Genomic DNA, 14249 nt, shown 5'->3' with positions numbered 1-14249 from the left:
ATCTAGGAGTGTACCCCCCCGTTTCCCTGACTAAAAGCAAGGGCCGCTACTTGGTCAAAGGTACCTACCTTTGCCAACTAGAGACCCCCAATTCTAACATTGGTTATACACAACGTTTAACATAGCTACCTAATTGCACTTACAATGCAACTGAATAATAACAAATTCATTCATTTGTGCCTGCTACAAAAATTCAACAGCAGAGATAGTTGGTTTTGAAGAAGAAATTGGAAGTTTCAATTTGCAGAACTTAGGATCCTGGGTATTCAAGTTTAATAGACAAAATGAAACACATGAGTGTAAAATTTACCATGACTTTTTGCACAAACTTCAAATCATTGCAAGACGCTTCCATAGTCACAATTGCACTTTGTATTAAACATTTTTCAAATAAAGTTATTATTTAACCATCATATCTTACCTGACACCATAATAAGGTTATCAGTCACAGACAGACCATGCAGCGGGGTTCAAGGTGGAGAGGGTATCCTTCTCACGTAGTGTGCGATGAAGACGTATTCCTGCTTGTCCACCACAAAGACGTCTGGCCACCTGTATCCAGGTGACCTTCTCCCTCAACCATCTCCTCTCATTATGCAATTGTTTTGATGTCAGTGATGGTCCAGACATCCTCCCCAATGGAATGACTGCATTAGCCAACTGCTGTCATGGAGCTGCCTTCTTTGTTGCACTTGTTTGGAGGAAGGCCATGAAGCTTTTCATCATTTAGGTCTCCTCCCCTGTGAAGCTTTTCTTCCTTATTGCAGTCAACATGCTGACAGAGTGATGGACAAGGGACAGAGCAGCCAGGTAGAAAAAAGGTAGAAAAAAGCAGTCTTGTGTGCTGCTAGTATATGGTTTGTTGTGCATGGGTTGCAGGTCACATTAATTGTCTGCAAGTGTATGCAATTACACTCTCCCTGCCTCGAGTGTGGAGGTTCCTCCCTGAGTGCGGAGGTTCTGCCCTAAGTGCAGAATCTCTGCTGGCGTAAATATGCTACTCAGAAGTCCCTTTGTGAATACCAAAAAGAATAGTAAACTTAGACTTTTGGTCTAAGGTAAAGTTTAGATCTAATGTTACCTTTGTGAATATGGCCGATCAAGTGGATCAGACAGAGAGCAGACTGAGTTCTACAGGAACTTGCACCTGGTTGATCACTTGAACGCAGTGATAACAGTGACCTCCCTCTTCATCCTCTGTTGCCTATATTATTTGGCTTACGGCACCAGTATTTTTGTACAAGCTTGAATAATACCAATTTGACCTTAGCCTGTGAACGTGTGATACATTATTTCTGAGCCCTGAATGACATAGTTTAAACCTGCTAATTCCCAAACTGAAGAAGATAGTGGTCAATATGTTCTTACCTGCTGTACTCTTTTTGGGAGAACCCTGAAAACCCTGGCACAGTGCTTCAAGCATCCTATTACAATGCAAGACATAACTATAAAAAATATATGGTGCAGCTATAGTTGAAGTGATCTCTCAGATGTTGTTGAGGCTGCTATATTTTGCCTAGGTGAGGAACTGTGGTAAATAAAATAAATATTACCGGACTGAATTTCATACGGAATCTTAAAATTAAGTAAATAGCTCAAAATAACAAGAGGCAGAATCCGTGGTATAAGAGGTTTTCTAATGGGCTTTATTCCATTCAAAATGGCCGACTCGAGTCGCGGCCCTCAGGTTCCGTCACCACGAGGGTTCAGGAAGTGAAGTACAATAATTCATTAACAGACATGTATTTTTATAATAAGTACATTACAATGAAACGAATGTAGAAGGCGTAACATTTGATAAGAAAAGTGACAAAACAGTGACATAATCGAAACTAGGCGTAATAAGGAATAAAAGAAACATGATTGGTTAGAATTATCAGACATAGGTGGATCTATAAGATAATACTTGGCATAGATGCGCGCGCGGCAGCATGACGTGTAATTAACGTGCAACTAGGGGGTGAAGGGGACTTGACATTTAGCTCTACATGTGGAGACGAGAAGTCTGGGGTCAAGTCAACCTAATCCCAAATCATATCTAACATCCTATGTTTAAAGAACTGTGTTATCCACAAGGGAAGAGACTCTCGGACAGAATCTATTCTATACTGACTGTGTACGTGTACAAGCGTCTAAGTGTCTATATGAGATGCGAGGGGCAGAAAACTTTCCATGGCAACAGGGCTATGAATCACTTGCAGGAGGACGGAAAGGCTGAGTCCTCTGCTTGTGAGCTAAAGGAAATGTTTACCTAAATCACTGGACAGGAATGCATCGGCTGGAGAGCAAAATAGATAATTCGAAGGTGAAATACAACTTCTTGGCAGACAGGCGAAAACTGGCCGAGGCAGGCACCGTTAGCTGCACAGGGAGTAGGACAAAGTTCATGGATACAGATGCGAGCTCAAGCTGAAGCTGTCAGAGACAGAAAGCAGGGAAAGGCTTTGAGGACAGAATCGGGCCTACTCGCCTGAACTGTAAAAATGGAGTAACTTAGCCATATAAAGTCGGTGGCCTTTCATACTTAGGAATCGAATATCCAGCCCATTGATGGCGGATCTGACAGAGAACATGTTGACGGTAGACACACATATGTTTGCGTCTTAGAAACTGGAACTGGAGGGAACATACATGTACTTGTAACATGCATATAGAACCGTTGGGGTCCAAGATAGGGGACATAACTGATCAGGAAAATCCACATTTCCACATTCCCTCCTTGTCCCCTTCTTGCCCTTCACGAGACATCAATCTTCATCATTCCATTGATTTGCTCATGGAGCATCATTTCTTCTTCCTTCCGGCATTCTGAACGGGACACTCCAAAACCACCCGGACCACGTCCAAGTGCCTGGATTTTCGTGTATCTGGCTTACAATCTTATGAAGGCGTGTTATAGCTTTATATACAGATGGCGAATTTTCTGGTATGAATATGCAGCAGCTGGATCCGATGACCCTGCAAGCTCCGCCCCTATCGGCCAGGATGACGTCAAGGACAAGACGATTCTGGAGAACAACAATTCTCATCACTGATTGTTCCTCTGTCAGATTGCCTAGGGCGGCTATAGTCTCGTTTACTACAGCTTCAAGAGTCTTGGTGAGTCTGCGTATCAGCTTACTATTTGATATTGTACCTATATAGGGAAAGATACCTTTATTGAAATCTACATACTTGTCCCATGCCGTCTCAGTATAATCGACAACTGGGAGATCTCTTTGCTCTCTATTGTGTACTAAATGAACATCTCGATAATAATCAGGGGGAGCTAGGAAAACAGGTGGCAAAAGGAATGCTATGTAACAGGTACCATCCCAATCTAGAGGCAGACGCATATATGCAGTCTGACCACATATAAAGTAAGAATGGCGAGAAGCTCTAAATGAAGATTTACCTTGATCACTATATTCTACTGTAGTAACGCATTGGCTATGGCCCATATGTATGGAACCAACTTTTCTTACACATAATTCACCCTTTACTGGAAATACTGACATAGTGGGCAGAATTAGTTCAACTTCGGATTTGACATTCAGAATCATAAGATTAGGCGTAAAATTACCTAATTTATACACTTCATTTTCTAAATCAGTTCCTGTTCTACTGGGGTGACCCTCCTTATTAGGGTGACAGACTTTGAATAAAACTAGATTCAGATTTCCCCATATCCAATGTTGTTGATAAACTGCTGTGTCTGGGTCTATGGAATTTAATAAACTAAACCATGCTCCACAGGAGCCATTGTGTGTGAACGGATGTGGAAAGAAAGGCAGAACTCCTTTGTTATTCTGATAGGGAGGAAGTCGGCCACACACCCAACAATTGGTGGCATTACTAGTCTGATGGGAATGATGTAACATACTAATGAATGTGTTATTGCGCAGCGCAAGTCTATAAGATAATTCATGTGGCGGTAGGTCACTAAAAGAATGTTCTGCAGCAACATTATAAACATGTCTAGAGATAGGATGATATATGTGCAAAATCATACTCGTAATAATTACTAAAATACTCAATAAAAACAAAATTAATAATGTCACAATACAGTGGTTACGCAGTAATTTACAATAAGCATGTCGTTTCATTATGATTCTGGACTCTACATGATTCAGACCTAAGGGGTACATGTCGGGACAGATTCAACCGCTTCACCTTGGAGAGGACTTAAACAATCAAATCGTCCGACAGTTTAGATCTGGACCTGAGTTTCTGTTTATAGAGTTCGGTGCTACTGGCCTCAGCCAAAGGTAGCTTTGAGTCAATGGGGGAAGACACACGGGCAGTACTGTCTGTGTCAAGAGGAAGTCCATGAAATTTTTTGACGTGACTTGAATGAATCCACCCTTTTCGTCCCTCGATCTTCACGGCTGTTCTTGTGGTCAACAGGACCAACTTGGGTGCTTTCCACCTGGGCTCCAATTGACTTTTCCTGTCGAAGTTTCTCACAAAGACAAGATTACCCGGAACAACGTCATGGGGTTTCGCCTCAGTGTTGTCGGGAAAGGCTGCAGCTACCTGTGAACGAGAAGATTGTAGTGCAGACATCAAGGAAGCCAGGTAATCTGTCAGCATATTACAGTCAACATCAGTTATTTTACGTGGTATAGGCGTCCCCCACATATTCGGCGGTCTACCGAAGATCACCTCATACGGGGATAGCCCTGTTCTAGAGTGTGCTACCATTCTCATGTAAAAGAGTGCAACTGGTAATGCTACTATCCAGTCGACACCTTTCTCTCTACATATTTTGGACAGTCTGATTTTCAGTGTCTGGTTATGTCTTTCTACGAGACCTGCTGCCTCGGGGTGTCGGACACAGTGGAATTTCCACTGATATCCCAACAAAAGTGAGACATGTTTCATTAATTCGGATGAGAAAGGCTGACCGTTATCTGAATATACAACACGTGGTAAACCGTACCGTGGGAAGAATTCTCGAACTAGCTGCTTGGCAGTAGTCGGGGCAGTGTAATCTGATACGGGATACGCCTCTGTCCAACGGGAGAGAGCGCAGACAACTACAAGGACATATTTGAATCCTCGACAACGTTCCATCTGAATATAATCCATCTGGAGGACTTCAAAAGGATGGTCAGGAGGCTGAAATCCACCCTGCTCTACGGGAACACTCTTTCCTGGATTAAACTGACAACATATCATACAGGTACGAACTTTTTGTTTAGCTGCTGCTCGTAAATGTTTGTTGAACCAAATGTGCTGAATGCTGTCTAGCATAGCCTTCTCTCCTAAATGTGCTGGACTGTGAACTGTAGCTATAATGGCTTGAACCATGGAATCAGGGAGAAACCATACAGATTTCTCCTTCGTCATCCATCCTTGATCTGTCTGGATCCCTCCTAGTTCAGTCCACTTCTTTATTTCTTCTGCTGTGGCATGTGTCTGTATGTCAATTACGTCAAGTGCGGGATCCTTAATTGTCATACACTGTGTTGGTGTCTGAACTATTGGCTTTGTCATGTCTAATGTGCGATTCTGAGCAGTCTGTTTAGCTGTTCTGTCAGCTAAATCATTGCCTTGAGAAATGGTATCAGTAACCTTCGTGTGTGCTTTACATTTCATAATCGATATAGCAGTGGGTAGATGTATTGCGTCTAACAAAGCATGAATGAGGGGTCCGTGCTGAATGTGGGCACCATGGGACGTTAGATAACCTCTCTCTCGCCACAGCACGCCGAAGTCGTGTACAACTCCGAATGCATAACGTGAGTCAGTGTATACATTAACTTTCTTATTTGTGGCTTGAATACAGGCTTGCGTTAGAGCAATAAGTTCTGCTGCTTGGGCTGACAGAGTATCTATACAATGTGTCTCAATAACTTCAGTGTCTGTTGTGACTGCATATGCGGCCACTAAATCTCCTGTACTTGCTCTCATGCATGATCCGTCTACATACAACGTCAGGTCTGGATCTAACAATGGAACGTCTGTCAAGTCTTGTCTAGGTTTCGTCTTTATTTCAATGATTTCAACACAATCATGAGCTAGTGGGTCTGTTCCAATTACAGGTAATAGTGTAGCAGGATTCAATGTATTACACCGTCGGATCTCTATGTGTGGTTGAAACAATGTCAGTTCATAACCGGTAAGTCTTGCTATGGTCAAGTGTTGTGTTTGTGTTCGGTTCACAAGAACCTCTACTGCATGTGGTACTTGAACTGTCAATGGGTGTCCTAATACTATGGCATCGCTTTGTCTGATTGCTAAAGCTGTCGCTGCCACTGATTTCAGGCATGCAGGCAAAGCCTGAGCTACGGGATCTAATGTACTGGAAAAATAAGCACATGGCTTGCATGATCCTGCTTGATCCTGAGTGAGTACTGACAAGGCAGTACCTTCGCGTTCTGTAACAAAGAGTGTAAAAGGTTTGCTATAACATGGTGTTGCTAAAACAGGTGCTTGACATAAAGCTTCCTTTAGGCTTTCAAAAGCTTGTGTATGTTCCTGAGTCCAAGGGAGAACAGTCGATGTGGCTGTCTCCTGTGTGGTTAACTGAATGAGTGGTTTTGCTAGAAATGCGTACTGAGGGATCCACTGCCTACAATATGAAGTGAGGCCTATGAAAGCCCGCACCTCCTTTTGTGTCTGGGGTATTGACATGTTAGCAATTAACTGGATGCGATCTGGTGTAAGCTGCCTTCCCTCCTTGGACAGCGAGTGACCAAGATAAATAACTCGCTGAACACAGAATTGCAGCTTAGAAGGGGACACCTTGTGCCCCTTGTCGGCTAGGAAATGTAAAACTGTCAGAGAAGCTTTTTCACATTCTGGCTCGCTTCTCGCGGTGATCAGCAGATCATCGACATATTGAAGCAGTGCAGTATTGACTGGCATGTGGATACTGTCAAGTTCTCGTTTCAGTGCTTGGCTGTAGATGCTGGGGCTTTCTGTAAATCCTTGAGGAGCGCGTGAGAATTTAAAGCTGCGCCCATTTAAACTGAATCCGAACAAGTATTGGCTTTCCGGATCTATTGGGACGCTGAAAAAGGCATTCTTGAGATCAATTACAGTAAAAAATGTTGCTTCGGAATCAATTGCTGTCAACAATGATGATATATCAGGGACCACAGGGAATTGTGGTACAATACACTTGTTTAGTTCACGCAAATCAATAACCAATCGGTACACTGGTGGAGCAGTAGGATCAGTTCGTTTAAGAATCGGAATTATCGGTGAATTACATACATTGGAGTCTGTTTCTACAACTACTCCCTGGGCAATTAGCTCATCAATGATTTTCAACAAAGCCACTACAGCATCATGCGGTAACTTGTATTGTCGCATTCGTGGTAGTACCACTCCTGCTTTCAATGTAACTCGATAGGGTGTAATGTTCATGCAGCCAACATCCGTAGGGCCTTGTGCCCATAGATGTACTGGTAAAATCTGTAGTCGGGGATCCATGTCTCTGGACACATAGTGACCTTTAAAATCACGTAAAAACAACCTTACTCCTTCCGGAGAACAACATATTATGGCTCCTAGTGCTTTCAGAGTTTTAATTCCTAACAGATTTTCTGGGCATGATTTAGTGAGCAATAAATCTGTAGTTCGTGTCAAAGGTCCTATCGTAAGTGGTAGAGGCTGTGATACTTCATTAACAATAGGTTTTCCCGAAAAACCAAGGGAAACATTTTGAGAGCCTGAGAGGGGTGCCCCTGGAACTTCACTACGTTTTATGGTTGTTCGACTTGCCCCTGTATCGAGTAAGAATTTTCTATCTTGACCTAATAATTCACTATGTACATAAGGTCCTTCTTGATCTACCGGAATCTCGATAAGCGGTAAGTCAACTTCCCTCTCTAGGCTGGTTCATGCGTAACGCTGATACTCAGGGTATTCATACTGTGCAGTCTGATACATTTGTTGTGTTGTGGTTTGTGTGGCAGTAGCAGGCAACGGTGGTGCAGCTGGCACAAACTGTATGGGTTGCTGTGAGGCTGGCATAGACTGTTGCTGAACTGGCATGGACTGTCCATGCTGCATAGCTCCTTGTTCATTCTGATCTTGTCTAACTAATCGTGGTCTCTCTTTTGTAATACCTGTAGCTATATTACGTTTCAGGACTTGACAATCATGTACATAATGGCCTAGTTGTTTACAGTAATTGCAGGTTCCTTTTACAGGAACTGCAGAATCACCAGAATGTGTCACACCCTTTTTGTGACCATCTGCTGGTACTGTCTGGGAAACTAGCATTTTCATTTTTGTATCCTTCATGCGTCTATGCTCGTGCTCTTGTTCATCCCTAATTCTATTGTGATGATACTGTAACATTTGTAGCATTTGCGACGGAGTGTTACTTTGCCAGGTACTCTCGAATTTCAATATTCTATTCTTCACTGGAGGCAATGCATTTTCCACTAATTTTGTCACAAATAGATGTGGATATGAGTCACTACTTGCTTTTATACCACTATTTATACCAAAACATTTTTCAAATCGAGCATAATAATCGCTTGTGTCTTCATCTTGCTTTTGTTTACAGGCTGTGATTGCACCCCAATCTTCCTTTTTTGTAGTTAATAAACGTGGCAGTACCTGTACTAGTAAACCTGGTAATAGTTTAACTTTATCCCCGAGCCCTGAACCTGCAGCTCGGCCCCTTTCTTCCTCTGCTAATGCTGTCCAGTCTATCTTTTGGTCTCCCACTTCCCACTCTTTTTCTTTCAGTTTTTCATATATGCCAGCAGGCAAAAGCACCTTTAATATCGTCATAATATCAGGAAAGGTGTACTCTCCCATCAGTAACATGTCTTTAATTTCTCGGTGGAAACCCGCTGGGTCTTTGTCATGACTAGGTACTACTTTTTTCATTTCTAATAATTCCATTTTTGATATGGGTGTGTAAACAAATACACGGTGAAACTCATTGTCTTCGCCTTTTATTGGGTGCACTTCCCGTAAAGGATTTTGTCTATCCATATAGTACGGTGTTCTTTCTTTGTGGGGCAGCGAGAGAGAATCTGGATTTACAAAAAGGACGTACTGCTTACGTGACACTAATATCTCTTTAATTAGCTTGTTACTAGAACCTCTCCATCTGTTCGTGAGTAGTTCCGTTAATATATCAGGTAAAGGACCAGGGTCAGCATGTTGGCTCTTATATAATATGAGGAGTTGCTGAATCATATATATTCCAGCTAAACGTTGTTCATCTGTACTGAGATTAAAAAACGTGTGTGCTACGGTCTCATCACCGTATTTTTCAGGACTGTCAATCCAGTGAACGGCTGATCTGGCTAATTCTTGCTCATCTATGGAATCGAGGAGGTGATAACCCCTTCGTTCTCGTAGTATTTTATCTGCGGCTTGAAACAAATGTTCAGGAGATTTCAGATTTATTACAGGCGTCGGATACGTTCTGCTATTATTTGGACATACAGAGTGTATGGGATCAGAAAAACATCTAGTATTTTCACAAGATCTTCCTCTGCCTACATAGGCTATGGTCTCTGACTGTCTTGCAGAGTTCCCTGATTCGGACACTTCATCTTGCTCAAACTCGTCTGTTCCCAATCTCTCTTCATGAATACGCTCTATTTCTTTACGTATTTTTCGGCACATGGCTATTATACAATTTTGCTTATCGTGTCTCCCTTCTGATATATTCTGACTCCATCTTGTAAGAATAAGCATTGCATTCGGGTCTACCCCCGGACGATCTTGATTTCTGATTACACAGTTTATGAGGAAACGTAACAGTTCCCCCTGTATCTCTACTTTCTGGAATTCCATAGCTCTGTTAATACATCCTGGATCTCGTCCTGTTTGAACAAAATGATATATGTTATCTAGATGCGTAGTCATCCCTGGTAACTTTGCTAAATACTCTGCGGCTCGCCTGATACGTAATGATGCCAGGACCATTTCGTCCTCTTTACCGACCACGGGGTCATATCTACAATTTACAAGGAGTTCCTTAAGCGTACGTTCATTTACGAATTTAGGTGTACGTGAATGCGCTGACTCTTGAAAAACAAGTTTATTTATTCTAGGTGGTGTAAAGGTACTGCTAGCACCTCCCGTGGCCCTATCTGGGGCGTCGGGTGTGAATGGATTCGTTGAACGTGACACAGCAACTATGGGTGTCGATACCTCTGTAGAGTCGACTGCGGAGACAGATGCGGAAACAGATGTGCTTGCCGAAGCTTGTGTCGGAACTTGCTGTTGCACGGGGACAGATACCTGATCCTGACGTTGAACCCCTCCGCCAGACGGTCTATGTGGTGTGGCGTTAGCATACTCGGGGGCTGCATCGTCTAGATATGAGGAAAGAAAAACATCTTCTGCGGTTCTGGGATGCCCCTTTGGATGTACCTTAATTGGAAATAATGGGGGTGGCAAGTCTTTTGGCACCTCCGTAACAGCCTTAGGTAGTCCTTCGGCTAGAAGGGGATACATACCATTCATAAGAGCATTCCTTTGCCTATTCACTTGTTCTGATTTCACTCGGATACCTTCCTCAATTAATAGATTTTCTTGAACTTTATTTGAACTTTCTTTACTCCTCTCTTCTTGTCTACGTGCTTTTTCTGTTCGTCTATGAGATTCTTTACGCCATAACTCAACAGCGTCTTTCTGTGACTGTCTGACCTTTCTTTTCCATAACTCTTCCTCCACTTTCATGATGCACTCTGCATCCCAGGTTCCCGCTATGGGCCACCTTTGACTTTCCGGTAATCCTTTGGTATAATCTACCCATAGATCAAGAAACAATATGGCATCTAAGCCATGCTTATGGTACATGAAATGTCCTGGAGTGTCTCTAGGAGGAATAGGAACTGCTTCTTCAAGCACCCCTTTTCTGGTAGTAATCTGTCTTAACTTCGAGAAGAACGGCATATTGACAACTGATCTGATACTTACTCTTGAACTTGCTTAATACGAGAAACACAATAATGAACAGTGAACAATGAACAGTCATTCATACCACAATATGCAAGACATTTTCTGAATACTTTAAACATTAAACATTAAACATTATAACAATGATCGACAATGATGACAGTCTGCCTAACTAATCACCACGCTGAATTCTTGACAATAACTGAATACTTCGGAATACTTGATATACTGCTAAACAGTACATATACACTGCTAAACAGTGCAGACCGGATTTGTGTACCCAAATCCGTCTTGACCGGCACAACCTATGTGCGCGTCAACACGCCTCCCCGGCGATGGTACTCACCGAGTAGCTCCTTGAAACGGAAGGCCTCAGAGAATGGACAGGACTCGATAACTGCGGACATCGGACCCTCTGGACGTCGGGATTTCGGAAAACCTGGTGGGCCTCTGTATACCTCGGATCTTGCTCTCTCAGCTAGGCTCTGGTCGGGATACTTCGCACTTCTCACCGCCTCGTCTGGGTTGATCGCAGCCTCAGTCGCCCCCGCTTGACCGGAGGGAGCTTACAGGAAATCCTGCTGGTACGCGTTTATAGTCCGTCCAGCTGTGGCAGGAGACCGGGCCTGCAACGCACCGCCGGCGCGTGAGATGAGAAAGTGTCCCTGTTCGGGCGCCATTATGTGGTAAATAAAATAAATATTACCGGACTGAATTTCATACGGAATCTTAAAATTAAGTAAATAGCTCAAAATAACAAGAGGCAGAATCCGTGGTATAAGAGGTTTTCTAATGGGCTTTATTCCATTCAAAATGGCCGACTCGAGTCGCGGCCCTCAGGTTCCGTCACCACGAGGGTTCAGGAAGTGAAGTACAATAATTCATTAACAGACATGTATTTTTATAATAAGTACATTACAATGAAACGAATGTAGAAGGCGTAACATTTGATAAGAAAAGTGACAAAACAGTGACATAATCGAAACTAGGCGTAATAAGGAATAAAAGAAACATGATTGGTTAGAATTATCAGACATAGGTGGATCTATAAGATAATACTTGGCATAGATGCGCGCGCGGCAGCATGACGTGTAATTAACGTGCAACTAGGGGGTGAAGGGGACTTGACATTTAGCTCTACATGTGGAGACGAGAAGTCTGGGGTCAAGTCAACCTAATCCCAAATCATATCTAACATCCTATGTTTAAAGAACTGTGTTATCCACAAGGGAAGAGACTCTCGGACAGAATCTATTCTATACTGACTGTGTACGTGTACAAGCGTCTAAGTGTCTATATGAGATGCGAGGGGCAGAAAACTTTCCATGGCAACAGGGCTATGAATCACTTGCAGGAGGACGGAAAGGCTGAGTCCTCTGCTTGTGAGCTAAAGGAAATGTTTACCTAAATCACTGGACAGGAATGCATCGGCTGGAGAGCAAAATAGATAATTCGAAGGTGAAATACAACTTCTTGGCAGACAGGCGAAAACTGGCCGAGGCAGGCACCGTTAGCTGCACAGGGAGTAGGACAAAGTTCATGGATACAGATGCGAGCTCAAGCTGAAGCTGTCAGAGACAGAAAGCAGGGAAAGGCTTTGAGGACAGAATCGGGCCTACTCGCCTGAACTGTAAAAATGGAGTAACTTAGCCATATAAAGTCGGTGGCCTTTCATACTTAGGAATCGAATATCCAGCCCATTGATGGCGGATCTGACAGAGAACATGTTGACGGTAGACACACATATGTTTGCGTCTTAGAAACTGGAACTGGAGGGAACATACATGTACTTGTAACATGCATATAGAACCGTTGGGGTCCAAGATAGGGGACATAACTGATCAGGAAAATCCACATTTCCACAGAACCACAAACCATGATAATCTCTAACAGTACTTACACAATATAGATCTACATAGTTTGACATGTAGAGAGAATAAATAATTAACAATAGTAGAATTTTGAAGTGATGAGTATAGCAAAGATATTAAGTTAATGTTTTATTCAAAGGCAAACCAAATCCATGTGTTTTTATTTGTTTTGGAAATATAATAGACAACTTGGGACACATGGCCTACATTAAACATTAACTTAACTGAAGAGAAGAGAGAAACAGAAACATTAAAAAATGCCTGCCCATTAATATAACCCTCTCCCACACCCATTGCACGCTTTGCTTTTTCTAATCAAATTAACAGCTTTGCATATTTCATATGAGGAGATGTCAATGACAAAAGATGAAATATCAATAGTAACAACTTGTGTTTTGATATAAAAGCTAGCAGAGGTTACACTTCATTACAAACATCATGGATATCCCATCCACTTTATTATAAGTGTGTTATATCCTAATGCACTTGTAATAGGGCAGAGAGTTAGCCATAATATTTGTTGAGGAGCAACCATTTGCCAACCTTTGAACCAGGCCCTTGGTCTTTTCTCTGTTAGTATGCTTTCAGGGATTATAAAGCATCATAGTATTTTGCAAATGTATCTAAGATTTAGGAATTTTTACACATTTATTTTTTGTTTTCATTAGTGCAAATAGATTCAGTTCTAACATGCCCCTTTTGCTTTTGAATTAGCTAAAAGGATACCTGTTTTGTATTTGAAACTGTAATACCTCACACTAGATTTAAGCAAATATAAATGTGTATTCTTGTTAGATCGATTATTAAATTTGAAAATATCTCTGATCTAGATACTTTTTGGAACTTGTTGAATAATAAGCATATTCCAATTTTTTAAAACTAGCCATTGTGTTTTTTTTATTTGCCACTCTTCTTTTTTCAAAACAGAATGAATGATGAAATCTTTGACAGTTGATTTAAATGTGTCCCTGATTTTTAGCATGGAGGCTTTCTCGATACCATTAAGTAAAAGTCATCCGCAGTATATATTTCAAATGCATGAGTGATGATGTTGTCCACAAAATGTTTACTAGAAAACCTTTACCTTTTATCACCTTTAGTAACGAGCAACAACTCAAGATCAAAGGTTACGGGAGCATGATCAGAAATCAATATCAAGACAGACACATTCTGCATTAATAATCTATTGTGATAAACATTTTGTAACAAACAAATGATCTTTCCCACATTGTGAAAAATGGACCACTAAAACAAAAATGTATTCTCTTAAAATGGGATTGCAAAGTTTCCAGATATCAATGAGGGATCTTTGAGTTAATGCACCATGTGCTCTATAAATATAAGGGCATTTACAAACAGTGATATCAGTTTGTTTTTTTAAAGTCAGTAATTATATGTGAATTCTGTCATAAGAGCCTGTGATAATGACAAAAACAAGCGGGCATGTGTTTTAATTGTCTGTGCAATGCTCTAATTAAGCCATAAATAGAATTCTCAAAGCAATTGCTTTGT

The sequence above is a fragment of the Triturus cristatus genome, chromosome 7 (genome assembly GCF_964204655.1).
Source record: "Triturus cristatus chromosome 7, aTriCri1.1, whole genome shotgun sequence".
Lineage (NCBI taxonomy): Eukaryota > Metazoa > Chordata > Amphibia > Caudata > Salamandridae > Triturus > Triturus cristatus.
The sequence above is the reverse complement of the archived record's forward strand: the minus strand, read 5'-3'. Positions refer to the sequence as shown.